General features: G+C 44.7%; 2 non-coding genes across 2 annotated transcripts; one reads left to right on the top strand and one right to left on the bottom strand.

Annotated features, from left to right (window-relative positions):
- Positions 1–9,944: 9,944 nt before the first annotated feature.
- Positions 9,945–10,019, bottom strand: Trnas-cga. Its single transcript has one exon. It is a non-coding gene; the product is annotated as a tRNA-Ser (tRNA).
- Positions 10,020–10,695: 676 nt separating this feature from the next.
- Trnas-cga lies at positions 10,696–10,770 on the top strand. Its single transcript has one exon. It is a non-coding gene; the product is annotated as a tRNA-Ser (tRNA).
- Positions 10,771–11,044: the final 274 nt, after the last annotated feature.

The following is an 11,044-nucleotide window of genomic DNA, read 5'->3' as shown; positions in this document are numbered from 1 at the left end:
GATTGCTGACAGTGGACAACAACCGGGCGAGGGAACAACTTAAGATTCAAAGGACTTTTGGAATGAGTTGTCCCCATCAATGAACCTGGCTTCATTATTATCGCACATAAACTAAGCAACAATCACAATGTGAGGCAGACAGTGATTATGTTCCACAGACTGTGAAGATAGTACGCTTCAACCAGAAAAGTTATGACAACGAGTTCATGGAAAGCGAAGGGCGTCATACTACGAGAGTTGAATGAAAAGTAATGCCTTCACCTTCGTTAATTGGGTTTGGATGGGAATATTTTAATAAATCAAACGCAGAAATAATCCTTAGAATTACTAATATTCAGTTTTCCACATAATCACTTTTACACGTGCCAACCTTTTGCTGGCGTGGGTGCTTGCTCAGATAGTCTGCCAACGATGAACAAGTTTTCTGAAGCCGTAACGGAAGAAGTCGACACTGTTTCCACAACCACAGTCTCACAGTTCTCTCAACGTCTTCATCAGAAGCATAATGATCTCCCCACAGATCGTCTTTCATTATCGGGAACAGATGGAAGTCAGACGGTGCTAAATCTGGACTGTATGGAGGATGCTGTACGGTGGTGAAATTCAGTCTCTGAAGTTCTGCTGCGGGGGCATGTGAAGTGTGTGGTTTGGCATTGTCATACTGCAGGAAAACATTTCCCTTTTCCTTTCGGACCCTTGTTAGCCGTTGTTTCAGAGTTCGCAGCGTTGTGATGTAATGCTCTGAATTTATTTATGTTCCACGATCAAGGAAATCAACATGGATACAACCATCTGCGTCTTAGAACACTGTGGCCATGGTTTCTCCAGCTGAGGGCTGCGTCTTTAATTTCTTTTTCTGGGGCGAGTCTTTGTGTCGATGTTTCATAGACTGACTTTTCGTCTCCTGGTTGTAATGGTGTATCCACGTTTCGTCTCCTGTCACAACTGAATGTACAAAGGCGTCAGCTTCATTCTCGTAACGCGAGAGGAGTTCCTGGCAAATATTCAAGTCAGTGCGCTTTCATTTCAGCAGTCAGCATTCTGGATACCCATCGTACACAGATCTTCCGATAGTCAAGCAAAGCAATAATGTGACCCACATGTTCTCGTGAAATGCTCGCAATTTCTGAGTGATACGACGATCGTTCTGAATCAATCTGTCAACATTTTGCTTGTCAAACTCGGCGGTTGCTGTCACAGGACTTCCAACTCTTTGTTTGTCACACAGGTCAGATGTTCCCGCCTCAACATCTTTAAACTTACTCGCCCAACGACGCACAGTACTCACATCAACACAATCACCATAAACTGTTTTCATTCTCTGATAAATCGCCTTTGGGGTGACACCTTCTGCTGTCAAGAATTCAATGATTGCACGTTGCTTAAATTGCATTGACCGACCGTCTGCACAGAGTTCCATACTTCACATAGTAACAACACAACTGTTCAGTTCTAAGGCTTCCCACCAACTGGAGCCGTAGAGAAGAGGCTACGGAACAAGCCAGTACTTTCCGCAAACCAATGCTGCCAATTGTTTAAGAGTCACGAAGGTTGAGGCATTACTTTTTAGTCAACCCTCGTAGTAGATTTCGTAGAAAAAAGGAAACAACTATCACTGTTCAATACTACAGCGAGATACTTAATCGCTTCAATAAGAAATTGTAAGAAACGCAGCCCCATTTGACGAAGAAGGAAGTGATGTTTTACTACGAAAACGCTCCAGCACATTTGAAGTTGTCGTCGAAAAATTTCTTGATTTGCCGTTTTAACGGCTTCCGCTCGCTTCTATTTGTCCGAGTTGGCTTCCTGTGCTTTCTTCTTCTTCACAAACTTGTGATAAAGACTAAGCAATCCTGTTCAGATGATGAGGTCACAGTCGAGAGAGAGACATATTTTACACACTCTATTTTTCGAGAGATTAAATAAATGGCAAGAACTTTAGTAAATTCATTTGTTTCATGTAAAAAACTGGTGTCCTCCTTCCTAAACCCGTCCTCAAAGGGAACGTGTTTCTTGGCGTGAAGCAAATCAAAAGCCATTTTCAGTGCAGTTGGTGCAAGCTCAGAATCAAGCTGGTACAGCACATGGAACGTGATCCTCAGCGCACTCCTGAGACAGTTGGCAACAATGTCTTTCGCCAACACTACACATTGTATTTACGAAAATTGACGCGCGTAAGTAAGTTACGTTAGCTGTATTAAAACGAACATTATTCTCTTGTCCATTTGCTAGCCATGTTCTTGTCTCTGTGCTTTGTTGTTGTTGTTGTGGTCATCAGTCCTGAGACTGGTTTGATGCAGCTCTCCATGCTACTCTATCCTGTGCAAGCTTTTTCATCTCCCAGTATCTACTGCAACCTACATCCTTCTGAATCTGTTTAGTGTATTCATCTCTTGGTCTCCCTCTATGATTTTTACCCTACACGCTGCCCTCCAATACTAAATTGGTGATTCCTTTATGCCTCAGAGCATGTCCTACCAACCAATCCCTTCTTCTGGTCAAGTTGTGCCACAAACTTCTCTTCTCCCCAATCCTATTCAATACTTCCTCATTAGTTATGTGATCTACCCATCTAATCTTCAGCATTCTTCTGTAGCACCACATTTCGAAAGCTTCTATTCTCTTCTTGTCCAAACTATTTATCGTCCATGTTTCACTTCCATACATGGCTACACTCCATACAAATGCTTTCAGAAATGACTTCCTGACACTTAAATCTATACTCGATGTTAACAAATTTCTCTTCTTCAGAAAGGCTTTCCTTGCCATTGCCAGTCTACATTTTATATCCTCTCTACTTCGACCATCATCAGTTATTTTGCTCCCCAAATAGAAAAACTCCTTTACTACTTTAAGTGTCTCATTTCCTAATCTAATTCCCTCAGCATCACCCGACTTAATTAGATTACATTCCATTGTCCTTGTTTTGCTTTTCTTGATGTTCATCTTATATCCTCCTTTCAAGACACTGTCCATTCCATTCAACTGCTCTTCCAAGTCCTTTGCTGTCTCTGACAGAATTACAATGTCATCGGCGAACCTCAAAGTTTTTATTTCTTCTCCATGAATTTTAATACCTACTCCAAATTTTTCTTTTGTTTCCTTTACTGCTTGCTCAATATACAGACTGAACAACATCGGGGAGAGGCTACAACCCTGTCTTACTCCCTTCCCAACCACTGCTTCCCTTTCATGTCTCCCGACTCTTATAACTGCCATCTGGTTTCTGTACAAATTCTAAATAGCCTTTCGCTCCCTGTATTTTACCCCTGCCACCTTTAGAATTTGAAAGAGAGGATTCCAGTCAACATTGTCAAAAGCTTTCTCTAAGTCTATAAATGCTAGAAACGTAGGTTTGCCTCTGTGCTATGAATAAGTAAACACTTCAATATCCATGAACGTGATACAAGGCAAAAGGAAATATTTCATATCCAGTCAATATGAACATCAGCTTTTAAACTTCCATTACAATACATATGTACGACAGAGTTCAACATAATAGAAAATTTATTTAATCATTTTTCACTTTTTAGTAAAACCCATAAGAGCATTCTTATTAGATTACCGCTTCTTATTCAGTGCTAGAATTTTTAGAAGTTGCGAAATACAAGAGAATTGAAACAAGAAACTGTGAAATCCCTTAGTGCAAGTGGTGCAGGCTTTGTTATATATAAAGCTAAAAAATAGTTTATTTACAGCAATATCATAGTTTAATTTTTTTGTACTTCATATATATACTAGCTATTAAAATTGCCACACCAAGAAGAAATGCAGATGATAAACGGGTATTCATTGGACAAATATATTTTACTAGAACTGACATGTAATTACATTTTCACGCAATTTGGGTGCATAGATCCTGAGAAATCAGTACCCAGAACAACCGCCTCTGGCAGTAATAACGGCCTTGACACGCCTGAGCATTGAGTCAAACAGAGCTTGGATGGCGTGTACAGGCACAGCTGCCCATGCAGCTTCAACACGATACCACAGTTCATCAAGAGTAGTGACTGGCGTATTGTGACGAGCCAGTTGCTCGGCCACCATTGACCAGACGTTTTCGATTGGTGAGAGATCTGGAGAATGTGCTGGCCAGGGCAGCAGTCGAACATTTTCTGTATCCAGAAAGGCCCGTATAAGACCTGCAACATGCGGTCGTGCATTATCCAGCTGAAATGTATTGTTTCGCAGGGATCGAATGAAGGGTAGAGCCACGGGTCGTAACACATCTGAAATGTAACGTCCACTGTTCAAAGTGCCGTCAATGCGAACAAGAGGTGACCGAGACGTGTGACCGTGTGATACGGCAGTATGGCGATGACGAATACACGTGTCCAATGTGTGTTCACCGCGATGTCGCCAAACACGAATGCGACCATGATGCTGTAAACAGAACCTGGATTCATCCGAAAAAATGACGTTTTGCCATTCGTGCACCCAGGTTCGTTGTTGACTACACCATCGCAGGCGCTCCTGTCTGTGATGCAGCGTCAAGGGTAACCGCAGCCATGGTCTCCGAGCTGATAGTCCGTGCTGCTGCAAACGTCGTCGAACTGTTCGTGCAGATGGTTGTTGTCTTGCAAACGTCCCCATCTGTTGATTCAGGGATCGAGGCGTGGCTGCACGATTCGTTAAAGCCATGCGGATAAGATGCCTGTTATCTCGACTGCTAGTGTTACGAGGCCGTTGGGATCTAACACGGCGTTCCGTATTACCTTCCTGAACCCACCGATTCCATATTCTGCTAACAGTCATTGGGTCTCGACCAACACGAGGAGCAATGTCGCGATACGATAAACGTCATTGTACGCATTTCTGCTCCATACACAACAACTTCAGCAGGCAACGCCGGTCAACTGCTGTTTATGTATGAGAAATCGGTTGGAAACTTTCCTCATGTCAGCACGTTGTAGGTGTCGGCACCGGCGGCAACCTTGTGTGAATGCTCTGGAAAGCTAATCATTTGCGTATCACAGCATCTTCTTCCTGTCGGTTAAATTTCACGTCTGTAACACGACATCTTCGGGGTGTAGCAATTTCAATGGCCAGTAGTGTATAACGCTAAGAAATTGTTTATTTACATCAATATCATAGTTAAATTAGCTTATTCTGGAATAGAGAGTGCTCTTACAAAACGTACTAGACTACTATTAAATTAGTAACGAAGTCCCAGAATGTTTTATAAAACTTTTAGATGAATGAAAAAATACATTCAGAAAGCAGTGTAGCAACTCACAACCTTTCCCGTTACAATTTGCAGCTCTATCTGCTTCATTAAACTTACAAAGTGTCAGCTTGTACCTGTGTTTTGAACTTAACGATGTCCTCAAGGCTTTAACTGTCGATATGCCATTAACCGACATTTAATCATAACGAATAGTACGATAAACGAGCGTTTTTGGCAAGTATACAGTTTGACTGTACTTTGAACCGGCATGTATTTACGGCACTTCAGATGTTAAACAAAAACCGCCAAATACATGGTTCACCTGCAAGCGACGTAACCCAATACGGCGCCCCCTAAGCACTGCTTGTGACGTAAAAGCGATCGTGCATCTCTTTGGCCATATTCCTCTACACGAAGCAAAAATCTGAGTCTACCTTTCACGCTTAGGGATGCTCTAGAATGTAAATTTCACGTTCTGGCGTCGCCAAAGTTCGGCCGGCTCCGCATCCATGTCCGCCACGAGGACAACATAACAAAGGTATCTACTGAAGACTTCTCTTATGGCGGTGTGAGATCGACAATGATCCCGTTTCTTTGTGATAACGTTGTAGCTAAGAAGCCGTGCCACTAGTGTGCGAGGTTGTCTGCTTTTAATCGTTGCCGATGAAAAAGCAGAGCGCCCGCCGCCCGTGATGTTGGGCCGCCTTGACCTCGCCTGGCGGCGTTTATTTCGAGCAGGGAGAGGGTATCGGACCAGCACGGCCGACGCCAACTCCGCGGTTTCTGCACACCGGCAGGGCCTCCTCTTTGTGACGGGCAACGCCGCCACAGCTCTACTCTACATCTACAGCCATCCTCTGAAAACCCTTCTTTTATTCACAAATGTCTCGATCGCGCATGGTAGATATCTTACAGTTAGCGGGTTTAGATGTATTATTTCTGTAACATGATCCCGCATGTTAACTTCTGATGATAAATCATTCGAGTCGAAATCAGTTAACTGTAATATACAGAGCGATTCAAAAAAGACTTTACGACTTTGGAATTTATTGAGATAACTTACAGAATTGATAGAAGTGTCATTTTGTCGAGAACAACATCAAGTTCCACATAAAAGTGTCAAGTGTCATTCTGGTTTGATGTCGTTAGCATTTGTGGTGCAGCAAACATCCCACCTTAATCTATTTCCTCCTACACTCGCTGCAGAAAATTGGACGTAACTTGTGCAACGGCAACGTAGATTCGATTTTTCAGGTCAGCTAAATTGTCTGATAGGGGAGGAACATATACGTGGTTTTTTTATGAAACTTCGGAGGAAAAAAAAATGCAATGGTTTCAAGTCTGGGGAGCGAGGTGGCCATGCGATTGGCTCTTAACGGCCGATCCACGGACCTGGAAAGCCATTATCGAGGAAACCTCGAACATCCGTAAGAAAATGAGATGATGCACCGTCTTGCTGGTAGTAAACCATCCTCTCTCAGTAATCTTCAACGATCCGTGGAATTAAAAAGTTTTCAAGCGTAGCCATATACACGATACCAGTGGCGGTTTTCTCCATGAAGAAGAAAGGGCTTGTCGCAGTGAACAACCCATCTCAACGAAGGTTTTGTAAACTGTAAATTTGTCGGCAGCCTGGTAGCGTTGCTGGCGCGCGACACGATAAGGAAAGTACACAGGGAACGGACAAAAATACGGAAACATCATAGACATAACACATTATCACGCCCACTCCGGTGCAGAAAACCCTTTGGCACTCAAAATAGCTTCCAGTCGTCTCGGAATGCCTTAATCCAGGTCCTGTGTGGTTTTCAAGATCACACAGCCTACTCTCCAAAGCAGACCATAGAAGTTCAATAATACTGAAATCTGGTGACTGCAGTGGCCAGGGGAGACGCGACAATTCATCGTTGTGGTCAGTCCTGGACGATGCGAATCGTTCTGGAAAATAGCATCACCACTGGCGAACAAACACTCTACCACGGGATGTATCTTATCAGCTAAAATGTTCACATAATCTTTGGCAGTAATGCGACCTTTCAGAGTAAACATGGGGCCCATGGAATACCATGATAAGCGTGTGCTAATCATCATCGAACCCCCGTCATTTTTCACGCTTGGGACCTAAACTCGGCCAGCAGTTGGAAAAGGTGTGAAACAGGACTCAACCGACCAAATTACTTTCTTCCATTGCTCCATAACCCAAGTGTTACCTCGGGCATGGATGTGTGTGATGTCCTTAGGTTAGTTAGGTTTAAGTAGTTCTAAGTTCTAGGGGACTGATGACCTCAGCAGTTAAGTCCCTTAGTGCTCAGAGCCATTTGAATCATTTGAACCCAAGTGTTATGGCTTCGGCGCCACGTTTTTTTTGTAAGGACGTTCACATCACTGATGAGTGATTTTGGAATTCCAGCTCGACCTGAAGTTCCTTGGACATGGAGCTGCCTTCGTTTCGTTTTACTGCTGACAGCGTTCGTAAAGGCGACCTTCAGTTCTGCAGTGATTTTCGTAGCTATCGTCCCCTTATCTTTCGCCACAACCCACTTCAATGACCATCCGTCAAGATCGCTCAGCATACACTTTCATCTACGTTGTGACTTAACGGATAATGTTTTCCCGCTTTCTCCGTATGCGGTATACACTATGTGATCCAAAGTATCCGCACACCCCCAAAAACATACGTTTCTCATATTAGGTGCATTGTGCTGCCATCTACTGCCAGGTACTCCATTTCAGCGACCTCAGTCGTCATTAAACATCGTGAAAGAGCAGAATGGGGCACTCCGCGCAACTCACGGACTTCGAAGGGTCGTGAGGTGGTTGGGTGTCACTTGTGTCATACGTCTGTACGCGAGATTTCCACACTCCTAAGTATCCCTAGGTCCACTGATAGTGAAGTGGAAACGTGAAGGGACACGTACAGCACAAAAGAGTACAGGCCGACCTCATCTGTTGACTGACAAAGACCGCCGACAGTTGGGGAGTGTCGCAATGTTTAATAGGCAGACATCTATCCAGACGATCAAATTCCACACCGCATCAGGATTCACTGCAAGTACTATGACAGTTAGGCGGGAGGTGAGAAAACTTGGATTTCATGGTCGAGCGGCTGCTCATAAGTCACACATCACCCCGGTAAACGCCAAATGACGCCTCGCTTGGTGTAAGGAGTGTAAACATTGGACGATTCAACTGTGGAAAAACGTTGTGTGGAATGACGAATCATGGTACACAATGTGCCGATCCAATGGTAGGTGCGGATATGGCGACGGTGAACGTCATCTGCCAGCGTGTGTAATTCCGACAGTAAAATTCGGAGGCGATGGTGTTATGACATGGTCAAGTTTTCCATGGAGTGGGCTTGCACCCCTTGTTGTTTTTTGTGGCACAGGCCTAAATTGTTTTAAGCACGTTCTTGCTTCCCACTGTTGAAGAGCAATTCGAGGATGGAGATTGCATCTTTCAGCACAGTCGAGCACCTTTTCATAACGCACGGCCTGTGGCGAAGTTGATACACCGCAATAACATCCCTGGAATGGACTGGCCTGTACAGAGTGTTGACCTGAGTCCTATAGAATACCTTTGGGATGTTTTCGAACGCCGACTTTGTGCCAGGCCTCACCGACCGACATCGATGCCTCTCCTCAGTACAGCACTCAGTGAAGAATGGGCTGCCATTCTCCAAGAAACCGTCCAGCACCTGATTGAACGTATGCCTGCGAGAGTGAAAGCTGTCATCAAGGTTAAGGGTGAGCAAACACCATATTGAATTCCAGCATTACCGACGGAGGGAGCTAGGAACCTGAGTCATTTTCAGACATGTGTCCGGACACTTTTGATCACATAGTGTAAATCTTATATACGGTGGTTCTTCAAACACCACATGTTCTGACCACAACTGACACGTGCAACGTATTGAGGACACTACACAGGTGCTGTTCGCCGTCAAGTACAGCAGCGCAACATGCATTTATGTTCAAGCACCCATTTTTCGTGGTTTTTCCATATTTTTGTCCAATACCTGTATGTGGAAAGCAGAAACGAAAGGGGAGTTATTCAAGCGACGATATGGGTCGCAAATGGGTAAGTCTTCCGACATAAACAAGTTTGACAAAGTGCTTATGGCCCGGCGACTGGAAGTGAATATTTTGGAGACGGTAAAGCTGTTAGGCTGAGATGATTCAAATGGCTCTGAGCACTATGGGACTTAATATCTGAGGTTCAAAAATGGTTCGAATGGCTCTGGGCACTATGGGACTTAACTTCTGAGGTCATCAGTCCCCTAGAACGTAGAACTACTTAAACCTTAACTAACCAAAAGACATCACACACATCCATGCCCGAGGCAGGATTCGAACCTGCAACCGTAGCGGTCACGCGGTTCCAGACTAAAGCGCCTAGAACCGCTCGGCCACACCGGCCGGCTGATTGGCTGAGAACCTGTTAGATTCGAGAGCAGCTACGGAAAGTGGTTGAAGGACTGTGAAACCACGAGTAGACGACAAGTTTGAACATTGATGTCTCATCACTGAACATGTAGATCGGAGGCTTGCCGGCTCTGTAAACCAGGATAGACAGCGACCTGTTGCAGACCTGACGAGAGAGTACAGTGCTGGAGCAGGCACACGTGTTTCTGAGCGTAGCTTTCAGTGCATATTGTTGAACATGGGGCTCAACGGCAGCAGACTCCTACATGTTCCCATGTTGCCCAACGACATCGTCAGTGGGCACGGGATCATCGAGACTGGACAACATGAAACATCCTGGCAGATTAAAACTGTGTGCCGGACCGAGACTCGAACTCGGGACCTTTGCCTTTCGCGGGCAAGTGCTCTACCAACTGAGCTACCCAACCACAACTCACGCCCCGTCCTCACAACTTTACTTCTGCTAGTACCTCGTCTCCTACCTTCCAAACTTTACAGAAGCTCTTCTGTGAACCCTGCAGAACTAGCACTCCTGAAAGAAAGGATATTGCGGATACATGGCTTAGCCACAGCCTTGGGGATGTTTCCTGAATGAGATTTTCACTCTGCAGTGGAGTGTGCGCTGATATGAAACTTCCTGGCAGATTAAAATTGTGTGCCGGACCGACACTCGAACTCGAGACATTTGCCTTTCACGGGCAAGTGCTCTACCAACTGAGCTACCCAAGCACGACTCACGCCCCGTCCTCACAACTTTACTTCTGCCAGTACCTTGTCTCCTATCTTCCAAACTTTACAGAAGCTCTTCTGCGAAACCTGCAGAACAGCCACTCCTGAAAGAAAGGATATTGTGGAGACATGGCTTAGCCACAGCCTTGGGGATGTTTCCAGAATGAGATTTTCACTCTGCAGCGGAGTGTGCGCTGATATGAAACTTCCTGGCAGATTAAAACTGTGTGCCAGACCGAGACTCGAACTCGGGACCTTTGCCTTTCTTTCAGGAGTGCTAATTCTGCAGGGTTCGCAGATGAGCTTCTGTAAAGTTTGGAAGGTAGGAGACGAGGTACTGGCAGAAGTGAAATTGTGAGGACGGGGCGTGAGTCGTGCTTGGGTAGCTCAGTTGGTAGAGCACTTGCCTGCGAAAGGCAAAGGTCCCGAGTTCGAGTCTCGGTCCGGCATACAGTTTTAATCTGCCAAGAAGTTTCATATCAGCGCACACTCCGCTGCAGAGTGAAAATCTCATTCTTGACAACATGTTTCAAAATTTGTTCATAGATTCATTTTCACCTGTAGGGTTAATATTTTGTCACATTTTAATAAATTCAGTTTACTTACCAACTTGTTTAGCTTTGATTCATTAGTTGGTCTTGTAATTTTTCTACAGCCTGTGGAAGTTTCAGTTCCTTTACTGTTAAGAGTTTGTCTGACCCATGGTCCCTCATGATCTGAAACG

The sequence above is a fragment of the Schistocerca piceifrons genome, chromosome 3, assembly GCF_021461385.2.
Source record: "Schistocerca piceifrons isolate TAMUIC-IGC-003096 chromosome 3, iqSchPice1.1, whole genome shotgun sequence".
NCBI lineage: Eukaryota > Metazoa > Arthropoda > Insecta > Orthoptera > Acrididae > Schistocerca > Schistocerca piceifrons.
This window is presented reverse-complemented; position numbering and strand designations above follow the sequence as displayed.